Source organism: Trichechus manatus, unplaced genomic scaffold (assembly GCF_000243295.1).
Source record: "Trichechus manatus latirostris isolate Lorelei unplaced genomic scaffold, TriManLat1.0 scaffold00189, whole genome shotgun sequence".
Classification (NCBI taxonomy): domain Eukaryota; kingdom Metazoa; phylum Chordata; class Mammalia; order Sirenia; family Trichechidae; genus Trichechus; species Trichechus manatus.
In genome coordinates, this window is record NW_004444125.1 from 102,690 (window position 1) to 113,856 (window position 11,167).

General features: G+C 41.1%; 1 protein-coding gene across 1 annotated transcript in view; it reads left to right on the forward strand.

The window, feature by feature from the left end:
* The first annotated feature begins 282 nt into the window (after nt 1–282).
* VSNL1 (visinin like 1) overlaps nt 283–11,167 on the forward strand; it is a 142,579-nt gene continuing 131,694 nt past the window's right edge. The window contains exon 1 of the mRNA XM_004387571.1: nt 283–660. The gene's annotated coding sequence lies outside the window, so the exon portion shown is untranslated. The remainder of the gene's footprint in view (nt 661–11,167) is intronic.

Consider the following 11,167-nt stretch of genomic DNA (forward strand, 5'->3'; position numbering starts at 1 on the left):
AAAGGATTGGGCTGGGGGCTGGCTAGGACTGACAGCGGCGGGAAAACCAGGATCCACGTGTCCCGTCTCTGGCCTGGGCCTTTAGCCAGCAAGCACAGTAACCGCGGGGCGTGGCTAGCCCAGTCTGCCCTCCTTCACGTCTGTACAGGTGTGGGTTTCGCCCAAAGACGGGCTCCCTTTTCCTATTTACTTTCCTTCAGAGTTTCTGCTAAAATCTGGAGACGCAGAATCCACCCGCTGTAACTCCGAGCCTTTCCAACTGAGCATGCGCCATTGCCAGGCTTGGTCACCGGCTCCCGAGCTTACCGAGCTGGGGCTGCGGAGCTAAAAGAGGGAGGAGGGAAAGGGGAGGGGGTGCCTGGAGAGGTGGAGGCTCGCGCGCCTGCGCACCCAGCTCCAGCGACCCTAGGTTTTCTATGGGATTCCCAATCTGCGGCAGAGACCTACCGGAGCGTGTTGCGGCTGCAGCTGGGCTGGCAAGGCGCGATCCAAGAGGGATTTAAGCAACCTAGAGCTCTAGGGAGAAAGAGAGCGTGAGAGAGCCACAGAGAGACGGCTTAACAGTTTACCCGAATTGAATATATAGATATATTAAAAAAAGAAAAAAGAACTGTTGAGTTTTATCATTTGCTTTAAGTGACCGTGCGCAGCGCTATAACTGTAAGTAGAAAACGCAATCTTCGTTGCCTTTCTGCATGTGTAGCGCAACCGATTGTCAGGGAGACGCTTTGGCTATTGTCACATACTTGACTTTGCATAGATGCGTCTAAATGCATAGTGACAATTGTTTTGGTTGATGCTGGCAGTCTGAATGTGCTGTTAGTAGTGGGGGACCTTTTGGAATAGTGGGGATGGGGGAAGGGGTGTGTTTATATGCGGCGTGTTTGGGGGATTTTCTTAGGATACATTTGAGATAGTTGGAACTGAGATGCTTTTTTTAGTTTAAGTCTATAAATAGACGGATTTCCTTACACAGATTTAAGTAGCTAATTGACCTATTGTGAAGTTTTCCGGTTGCTGATAAAACTATTGAGCGGTTGCAGTCGAGTACCAACCTGTCATCCTTGGGGTTGGTGCACCGTCTTCTCAGCGTAGAAGAGCAGCAAAGGTGTTTGCTAAGTAAAACTGAGTGGACAAGAGGATATGGAAATCAGGGTTGATTTCGAAGCGGGATGTTAGTATTTAGACCACACGGAGTTAGGCGCAACATGAGCACATTTCGCTCTTCGCATTCAAAAATGGGTAGATAATTTTTCGTTTTTCAGTTTTCGTCATGATGGTGAATGGACAGAAAAGGAAAGATGTTCTACTGCACAGTCAATCGTTTATTCGGAACAGGTCTGAGACTCAGAGTCGCTGAATGGCGACTGGCAGACCCAAACTAGTTACCTGCTTTTGCATTCCACATTCACATTCTGGAATGCAGGCTTGAGAAACGTAAACCCAGAGGTGTTACATTTGGTAGTGTTTCTTTAGAGGAGAAAAGGTCGTTTTGTGTTTTGAGTTAAAATGGGTTGTTTCTTGCCCAGAAACTGGAAAAGGGATCTTTGCAAGGTCAAATCCCGTGTGGAAATCAAATTACTGAATGCCCTCAGGGGCGCTGGGGAACGTCTGGCAAGTGGAGGGCGCGAGGAAATGGTGATGCTGCATGCGAGTGCTCAGCACTGCACTCATCAGTGCCCTGTAAGATGGGAGTGTGGGAATCCATTTTTCTGGAGTCACCCTCCGGTCCATATTTTGGAGACTAAGATAAAATGGAAATGCTAGTGGGTGTTGGAAACAAAAGCTGCGTACTATCTGTGTGTCACTTCCCACTTGAAGGAAAGAAGATAAGGAGTTTTACTGCTGCATATTAAATTTATTTTAATTAAAGGAATTTCTAATTGAGACAAATCCAAAATGAAACTCTTGCGGAAATGCATTTTACCCTCAGTGCCATCTAAACTACCTACGCTTGTGTGTGTTGGAGAGTGGGGGGTCTCCGGCATCACTGCACACCCTACTCATTAGTGTACGCTTACTAAGCTTTGAGTGTTTAATAACCCCAGAAAATGCTGCACTGAAGCAGCTTGGCAGAATGGTATGAGGCAGGCAGACAAGAGAAGAGCATGGCCAGTGTCTGACCATAGCCGCCGGATTTCCATGGAAAAAGCAGATCCAAAATCTGGGATAAATGAAATAAATTAGCCCCCAAACAAGACAAATCATTACAGAGCACTTTGGCCCTTTTATCAGTGCAACTATTAGGAGCCCCTCCAAGGAATTTCTAATTTATTTAAATGGATGAGATTTGAAATTGAAATTTTGAGCAGATCCTCTCCTTGGAAATCCAAAACATACATCTAACTGCCTTCTCTGTTCCTTCCTTCCTTACTCCAGGGTGGAAGGGCAAATCATTTGTCACAATTGAGCCACGCTCCTTGTCATCATTTTCGAGTTGGCGTCAGTTCGACAGTTGGTACGGGTGTTGCACAGTATTGTTAATGAGTGGTGGGGAAAAACGCGGCTGGGGGGGTGGGTCTGATATTAAGTCTCATAGATATTTGTTCTTGGATTCCCTGGCTCATGAGCTGATAGTTACATAGGGTCAGATCAGGAAGATAATTTGGAAGGCATCTAGTACAATCCCCTTGTTTTGCAGATGTGGAAACTGGGGCCCAGAGCCTTGGAGCTAGAGAAACACCAATTGACTTCTAGTCTGTGGAACAGAAACTTAAAAAGTAACGTGGAATGAAAATACTTCCTTCTCTCTGCACTTTCCAGCATCCTCAGTGACATTGCTGCAGTCTCCAAATAAATAATTGCCCACTTCAGGGATGGTCTCCAGTGGTCCTTTTCAGATCACTGAGCTTCTCTTCTCTGCCTCACCTTTCCTTGTAAGGTCTCTTTCCATCTCTTTTCTGTTGCCCCTCATTTCTAATACACCCACCTCACTGGATGTTTAGTCCAGCATTCCTGGCCTCCTCTGCATCTCAGTTTCTTTGGAATCCTCAGAACTTTTCCAGAGAAGTGGCAAACCAGTCGGATTCTACCGCTCCTGTTTGAGGACTGCCAAGGCCAGGACCTTTCTCTTTCTCCTCCCTGCTCTATTCACCAGGATGCTTCAGTGAATTCAGCCGTTAGGGATACTGCAGGTGCCATCACCACTCTTCTGCCCATTCAGCCTCTTCTAAAACTGCTACAGCTGCAGGGATTGGGGCCTGATGGAGGGAGCATGCTGCAGTGTAAACACACCACAGGCTCTGCCAGCTCCCCCCTGGCTCCTAGGAGGTAGAGCGCAAATCAGAGCTACCTGTCTCCAGCCTTCACAGAAATCCCTCAGATGAAGCCACCTGCAGAGAAGGGAGAGGGAGCAGAGAAACTGGAGGAAGAATGCTTGACCGATTTAACCTGAACTGGTGCCACAGAGGGGAATAGTGCAGCTTTTTGAAACCTTTAGAGCTTCTAAAGTCCTTGCATAGTTTTTCTTTGGGCTGGGTTTACTGGACAGGAGCTGCAAAGCAGGCATATTGACCTGCCTGTTGGCCTGTCTTCCCTCCTTCCTCCTTTCCCTCTTCTTTCCCTCTCTGGTCGTTTTCTTCCTTTCTCCCTCATTTACTTCCGTCCTACCTTCCTTCCAAGTACCTACACAATAAAGTTCTCGGCCTTTTGAAGATAATCTGTGCATTCCTGTTCCTTCTCCAGAGCTGTCATCTCCCGGGCACTCAGAAAGATAACCACAACCACCACCAAATTTCCCCTTAGGGAACTGCCATGGATTCTTACTGAAGAGCTAGAGGAGAGAGGAGGAAGGGCTTAATGGGTGGGAGGCCAGGCCAGAGGAAGGCTGAGTCTGAGTCTCTCCCTCATTTGAAAGACTAGCTAAACACTCCTAGAGGTTATTGAGGAAGCTGAGGAAGCCATGGTGAATTTCCAAGCACATTCACAATTTAATCAAGCCTACCCCTTATGGTAAAGCTTTACTGAATTGGGATGAGCTCTGTTTTGGATACATTTTGTCCCTATCTATTGCTCTTGGGTTAGACATCATCTGGTCTTGCTAACCTATTCTGAAGATAGGAATGTTCAGGCTATTCTGGACACTGCGTGGCCTCTGCAGAGATCCAGACGCTCGTGGTTGCTAAGTGCCCTTCTTTGATTCGTGTACTGTGAATCACATTCTATTATAGGATAACATGATTAGGTATGTTGTCCTGGGCAATATACAGGTTCTCTGTTTGGGTTGCATACTCCCTGGGGAGCTTCATAGAATGACAGCACAACATCAATGTGTCAAATGTGTGGTTTCCTAATTGATAAGAGCAGTTTATTTTCATTCCATTTCATGTCTTATTGAGTGATTTCTGTGCTCCTAAGATTAGTGATTACTTAGGAAGGAAGAAAGGCTCTTTTTATAGAACATTCAATTAATCTAAGGTTGAAATTGACAATGTCTATCTCAGTTATAGATACAGTACATATAAACATTAATTTTCCTAAAGTATCAAATGGCACAGTGATAAAGTAATAAATAATTGATCTTTCTACTATTCCACTGGTTAATTCACACAGTTAATATAATATGTGTGTTGGATGCGGCCTATATAAATTACCTAATCCATCTCTCCAATACATAAAAAATATAGTATATGAAATGAAATTTTTCTCCTAAAGACATATCTACAATATAAAATCATCGTGAGACTTTAATGACCTTTTTTATATTTCCACAGTATCTGTACAGTGCCTTTCATTGTAGGTACTTTATATGTCAACTGAGTATTTGTCCTCAAAGAATCAGATAAATGTGTCTGATTAATTATATCAAATTGAATCCTGTCTGCTAAAAACTATGGGCATACTTAAATTATTGCTTTAAATAGCTTCATATTACGAAAAGAAAAAGACTAAAGATTATAATTTGTTTTCTAGTAGAGGTATAAAAGCATTATGTTAATAACGCTATGGGTGTTTTTTTAACCACTTATCTACATATCCTTTTATTTACTTACATGACTTGATATTAATAAATCAAAGAGGGAATATAAACCCAGACTGCAGTAACTGTGTGTTCCACTTATTTAACGATAGTCTTTTGAGCTATGGAGTTATTTTCACATGTTCACACTGTGAAGGGACCAGGACACTGCATTTCTCATTTGCAGTTTGTTTCTAAAGATAACTCAATGCTTGCTTAAGTGAATCAAAATGGTTTGAGTGGCTCCCAGCTTGATTCATTGAGACTTTTACAAATGGAAGCTTCTTGGAGATGCTTTAGAAGCTATCTAATGAATGAGACAGAAATGGAATAGCAAATTACTGAACAGACCTCAAAGAGGTTTGACAGTTTAATAAGGGTGCCTGGGAATATATTAAAGAGATGGTCTATACCCTTATCAGCTAACTTAAAGCATGACAATTGGATAATTTGTCAGGATTCTTAAACTTTCTCTGGATTTCACCACTGCCTTCACCTCACTGCAGTCCTAACACAGATGACCTGTTGTGTGATCACCAGTTGTTTGTTTAAAAAAGAGATAATGCACAGCATTTCCAATAATTTGTTGGATTATTTTCAAATGAGCAATCTATTTCCTAGTGTTCTAAATTACAATTAAGACTCGAAGTACTTTCATTCACAAAGTGGCCTTCAAGTTTACTGTATTCAATACAATTAGTGCTGAACTTCTTATAAAAAGTAGGGACTTTTTAATTTAAAAGATTTTATTTTATTAAGTATAGCTTACAAAAGGCATTTTCAAATCATCTAAATATACTTGTAAAAATTATAGATCCATTGTATGAATCCATTTTTAAAAATTTTTGCTCATAAAGAGATTTTTCTGAAATGTGGGAATCTGTCACTTTAAATATATTTTTTTCTCCTTTCTTTGGATCTTGTTTATAATCTCTTAGACTCTGAAATAGTATGAAATTTTGAGGCTCTGTATGTAAATACGTTTTTTGCAAATCATTAACATGTTAAATGAGCTATGGAACCTGGGTGAATTTTTTCTAATGCAAGTAAACTGACCCTAGTATTTCTGTGGTTTTATATTTTAAAATGTTTATTGAAGTTTAAGATCTCTTAAAATAGTAGATTCGGTGCTATAAAAGTCTGTGGTGTTTTATATTTTGCATTGGTTTTGTTAATTTGTAATTAGTGTGTTTATTTCTGATTTCTTGAAACCCAACCTTAAATTACAAACAAAATGTCCTACTGGAGGTTCATTAAGAATTATCAATAAATTTGAAATGCTTATTAATATTCTATTTTATTTTTAATATGTCAAGAAATGCCATACAAGTCTGATTTCTAATTAGCAATTTTGGTTTGGTGGAAGTCTTTGGCATTTAATATTTCCTCCAGAAGTTCAAGTGTTTCTGAAATTTATATATAAGGAGCTTGTTGTTTTGGGTAGAAGAGCCTATCTCTTTCATCTTCCTTGCTCCTGTGGGGAACATCATGAAAAAGAAAAAGAAATTGTGGCATAAATTTTAAATTCTACATACAAAATTACTGGGGTTTCTTTTAAATGGTAAAAAGGTATTTTTTCCTTAGGATGAGACTGAAAGTCGTCAGCTTAACTCTGTTTTCATTTTTTGTTTGTGAGTGGGAAAACTCCTCAGCCTTCACCACGATTTCAGCTGGCTCAAAGGAAACTATGAGAGGAAACGTGAACAAGAGGTTTCAAGGCAGACAAACCTAGCTAGAAATCCCCAGTTCCACAGTTTATTATTTCTCTGACCTAGAATAAGTTTAACCTCTCAGCCTCAATTTCCATTTAAAATAGCAATTAACAGGATTCTTGAACTGAAAATAGAAGATAATATATGTAAATAATATAATACAGTGCCTCACCATTGAAAATGTGCAATAAATGACAGTTGTCATTATCATTATTATCCCCTTCATCAGACATCAATAGCTCATAAACGACTTTGCTCTGAGTTGGAGTAATTCCATTTCCACATTAAAACCAAAAACCAAACCCGTTGCCGCCGAGTTAATTCCAACTCATAGTGACCCTATAGAACTGCCCCATTGGGTTTCCAAGGAGTGCCTGGTGGATTTGAACTGCCGACCTTCTGATTAGCAGCTGTAGCTCTTAACCACTACACCACAAGGGTTTCCCATTCCACACTGGAACCTCTAAATAAGGAATAGAGCTGTTGGAGAGCAGTGAACAGTTAACAGTGCTTAACCCACTATAAATAAAACAAATATTTATTGGGCAAATGTGCCAAGCACTATGTAGCCACTGTGGAATCAACATTAAATAAGATGCAATCCAGCCCTCAGGAATTTATGCCTAATGGCGAGTAGTAAATAATCCTTCCTCCCCTCCCAACTGCCACTTTCCCTCCTGCCCATTGCTTACCCCTCTTGCCCACACCCCTCAGCCCAACTTTCACCATTTCTCCTAGTCCCTAGTGGCATAGTGGTTAAGAGCTGCAGCTGCTAACCATAAGGTCATCAGTTCGAATCCACCAGGCACTCCTTGGAAACATATGGGGCAGTTCTACTCTGTCCGATAGGGTCACTATGAGTCGGAATCCACTTGAGGGCAACGGGTTTAGGGTTATAAATGTCCTGCTGTATTCGTTCCAAGTATATCTGTCCTGATTTTCTGATAGTTAAATAATAGCTAATACACACATATCCCTGCTAGCACAGTGGACGTGCGTGCTAGAAAAGGTACGCGAACTGAATCGACATCCTAGCTTAGACTGTGTTCCTGGCAACTATTTGGAAAAGCTCTTCCATTTACTGAAGACATGCCTCTGGCTAAAGTTCCCAAAGTTTCTAATGACTAACATTCAAACAGTGTATGAACATGCCTCCCACACTCCAGGGAGTTTATGGTATTCCTTATAAATAACGTCAGAGGACATCTACCAGACCTAAATTATCTTCGGATCTTTATCTTTTCTTTACCTTTTCCCCCAAGGTGCCTTGAAATCCAAAACAAAAAACCATTGCTGTTGCGTCAATTCCGACTCACAGCAACCCTATAGGACAGAATAGAACTGCCCCATTGAGCTTCCAAGGAGTGGCTGGTGGATTCAAACTGCCGGCCTTTTGACTAGCAGCCTGAGCTCTTAACCACTGGGCCACTAGGGCTCCAAGGTGCCTTGAGTGCCTGTAAAATATTCAGGATGATACACTTACTTCATTTCTTTGTGCCAGGTCTAGCACTATCATTTGCATGTCTTTTGCCCATCAAATAAGTGTTCATCAATTAACACCAAATAAATGGCAGAAAGAGAAGTATAGTGGTGCATACAACATATGTTGCAGAACAAGTTCGAGTCCGTGTTAGCTCATCAGAGTCCTCATTGGCTGAGTATTGGTAAAAATGTGCACTAATGTCCCTTGGTCAAAAGCAGAGAATGACAGTCAAGCAGGGATATGCGGGAGGTATACATACAGATACATAGATAACCCATGGCAGGTGAATTGATTCCAACCCTGTAGGACAGAGTAGAACTGCTGCATAGTGTTTCGAAGGCTGTAATCTTTACAGAAGCAGATTGCCACGTCTTTCTCCCTCAGGCTGGTGGGTTCAAACTGCCACCTTTCAGTTAGCAGCCGAGTACTAAACCACTGTACTACATATATGTGTGTGTGTGTATATATATATATACATATATATATACACACATACCTCCACATATATATATATGTATGTATATATATATATATATATATGAGACCCCAAACCCACCCATGGCCATAGAGTCAATTTTGACTCTTTCAACCCTATAGGACAAAGTAGAACTGCCCCCATAGGGTTTCCAAGGCTGTAAATCTTTACAGAAGCAGACTGCCACATCTTTCTCCCAAGGAGCAGCTGGTGGGTTCAAACCTCTGAACTTTGAGTTAGCCACCAAGCACTTAACCACTGCACCACCAGGCCTCCTTAGATGCATAGATACCTGCATATATATATATGTATATATATATATGTATACACATATATATATCTACCTACATATATATGTATATATGTACATATATTATACCAAATCCACCCAGTGCTATAGAGTCGATTCCATCTCCCTGCAACCCTGTAGGAGAGAGCAGAGCTGTCCCGTGGAGTGGCTAGTGGGTTCAAACCACTGAGCTTTTGGTTAACAGCTTAGCGTTTTAACCACTGCACCACCAGGGCTCCTATATATATAGTATGATATATACATGTTTAATGTTTTTTAATAGACAGGGGGGACCAGTCCTTGGAGAAGGACATTATGCTTGGCAAAGTAGGTGATCAACAAAATAGAGAAAGACCCTCAATGAGATGGATTGACACAAAGGTTGCAACAATGGGCTCAAGCACAACGACGATTGTGAGGGTGGCACAGGACTGGGCAGTCAGTGTTATATACAGGGTCGCTATGAAGTTGGAACCCACTCGACGGCACCTAACAACAACAACAACAATTACAATAGACTGTTATATATATACTATGTAGTACAAACAGTTAACATGCTCAGCTGCTAACGAACAGCTGGCAGTGCAAGTCCAACCAGAGGCACCTAGAAAGAAAGGGCTGGTGATCTACTTCTGAAAAATTAACCAAATTAGTGAAAACCCTAAGGATCACAGTTCTACTCTGACATACATGGGGTCACCATTACTCAGAATTGACTCAACAGCCACTGGTTATATACACATATATTTTTTAAGCAAAATATTTAAGTGCAAATAGCTTTATAACAAATCAGCACATAAGAGACAACATCAAAAGGAAGGCCTAGTGGAAGTTCCCTTATCTAGGTGAAGTAGCATAGTGGGGGAGTAGGGTTAAATTTGGTGGTAAGGACATTTGAGACTTTGTTTCTTTAAATAAATGTTTCCAAAGCTTTTTCCTATACCACATTGATAGGTATTTCCCCTCAAGAGTTTTGTGTCTAAACAGTTTTGGAGATAAGTGCTTACTACATCCCACTCTTAAATATTCCCAATATGCAGTTTCATACTAATGGGTCTGAAGGGTCCTGTGGTAAAGATATTTGTTTAATTTTGCTCAACCATGTATTTCCAAGCCTGTTCGTGCAAGGAACTTAGATTTAAATATACTTATTAACATTTCCTTATAGTTCTGAAGAACCCAGTTTGGGAAAGCTGCTTTAGAAAGACAAAAGCTGAAGTACGTAATGGAAAGCACATAAACCTGTTGTTAGGTGCCTTTAAGTCAATTCCGACTCATAGCAACGTTATATACAACAGAACGAAACACTGCCCAGTCCTGAACCATCCTCACAATCCTTGCTATGTTTGAGCACCTTATTGCAGCCACCTTGTCAATCCACTTGTTGAGGGTCCTTCTCTTTTTCACTGACCCTCTACTTTACCAAGCATGATGTCCTTCTCCAGGGGCTGGTCCCTCCTGAATAACATGCCCAAGGTATGTGGGACGAAGTTTCACCATCCTCACTTCTAAGGAGCATTCTGGCTATACTTCTTCCAAGACAAATTTGTTTGTTCTTCTGGCAGCCCATGGGTGTATTCAATATTCTTCACCAACACCATAATTCAAAGCCTTCAATTCTTTTTTGGTCTTCCTGATTCATTGTCCAGCTACCGAATGCATGTGAGGTGACTGAAAATACCATGGCTTGGGTCAGGTGCACATTAGTCCTCAAAGTGACATCTTCGCTTTTTAACACTTTTTTAACGCTTGAAAGAGGTCTTTTACAATGCAAAATACATCATTTGATTTCTTGACTGCTGCTTTCATGGGCATTGATTGTGGATCCAAGGAAAATAAAATCCTTGACAACTTCACTATCTTCACTATTTTCTCCATTTATAACGATGTTGTCTATTGGTCCGGTTGTGAGGATTTTGTTTTCTTTACGTTGAGGTGTAAGCCATACTGAAGGCTATGGTCTTTGATCTTCATCAGTAAGTGTTTCAAGTCCTCATTGCTTTACTTTGTATCATCTGCATATCACAGGTTGTTAATGAGTCTTCCTCCAATCCTGATGTCGCGTTCTTCTTCATGTAGTCCAGCTTCTCAGATTATTTGCTCAGCATACAGATAGAATAATTATCGTGAAAGGACACAACCTGACGCACACCCTTCCTGACTTTAAACCACGCAGCATCCCCTTGTTCTGTTCAAATGACTGTGTCTTGGTCTATGTACAGGTTCCACAAGAGCACAATTAAGTGTTCTG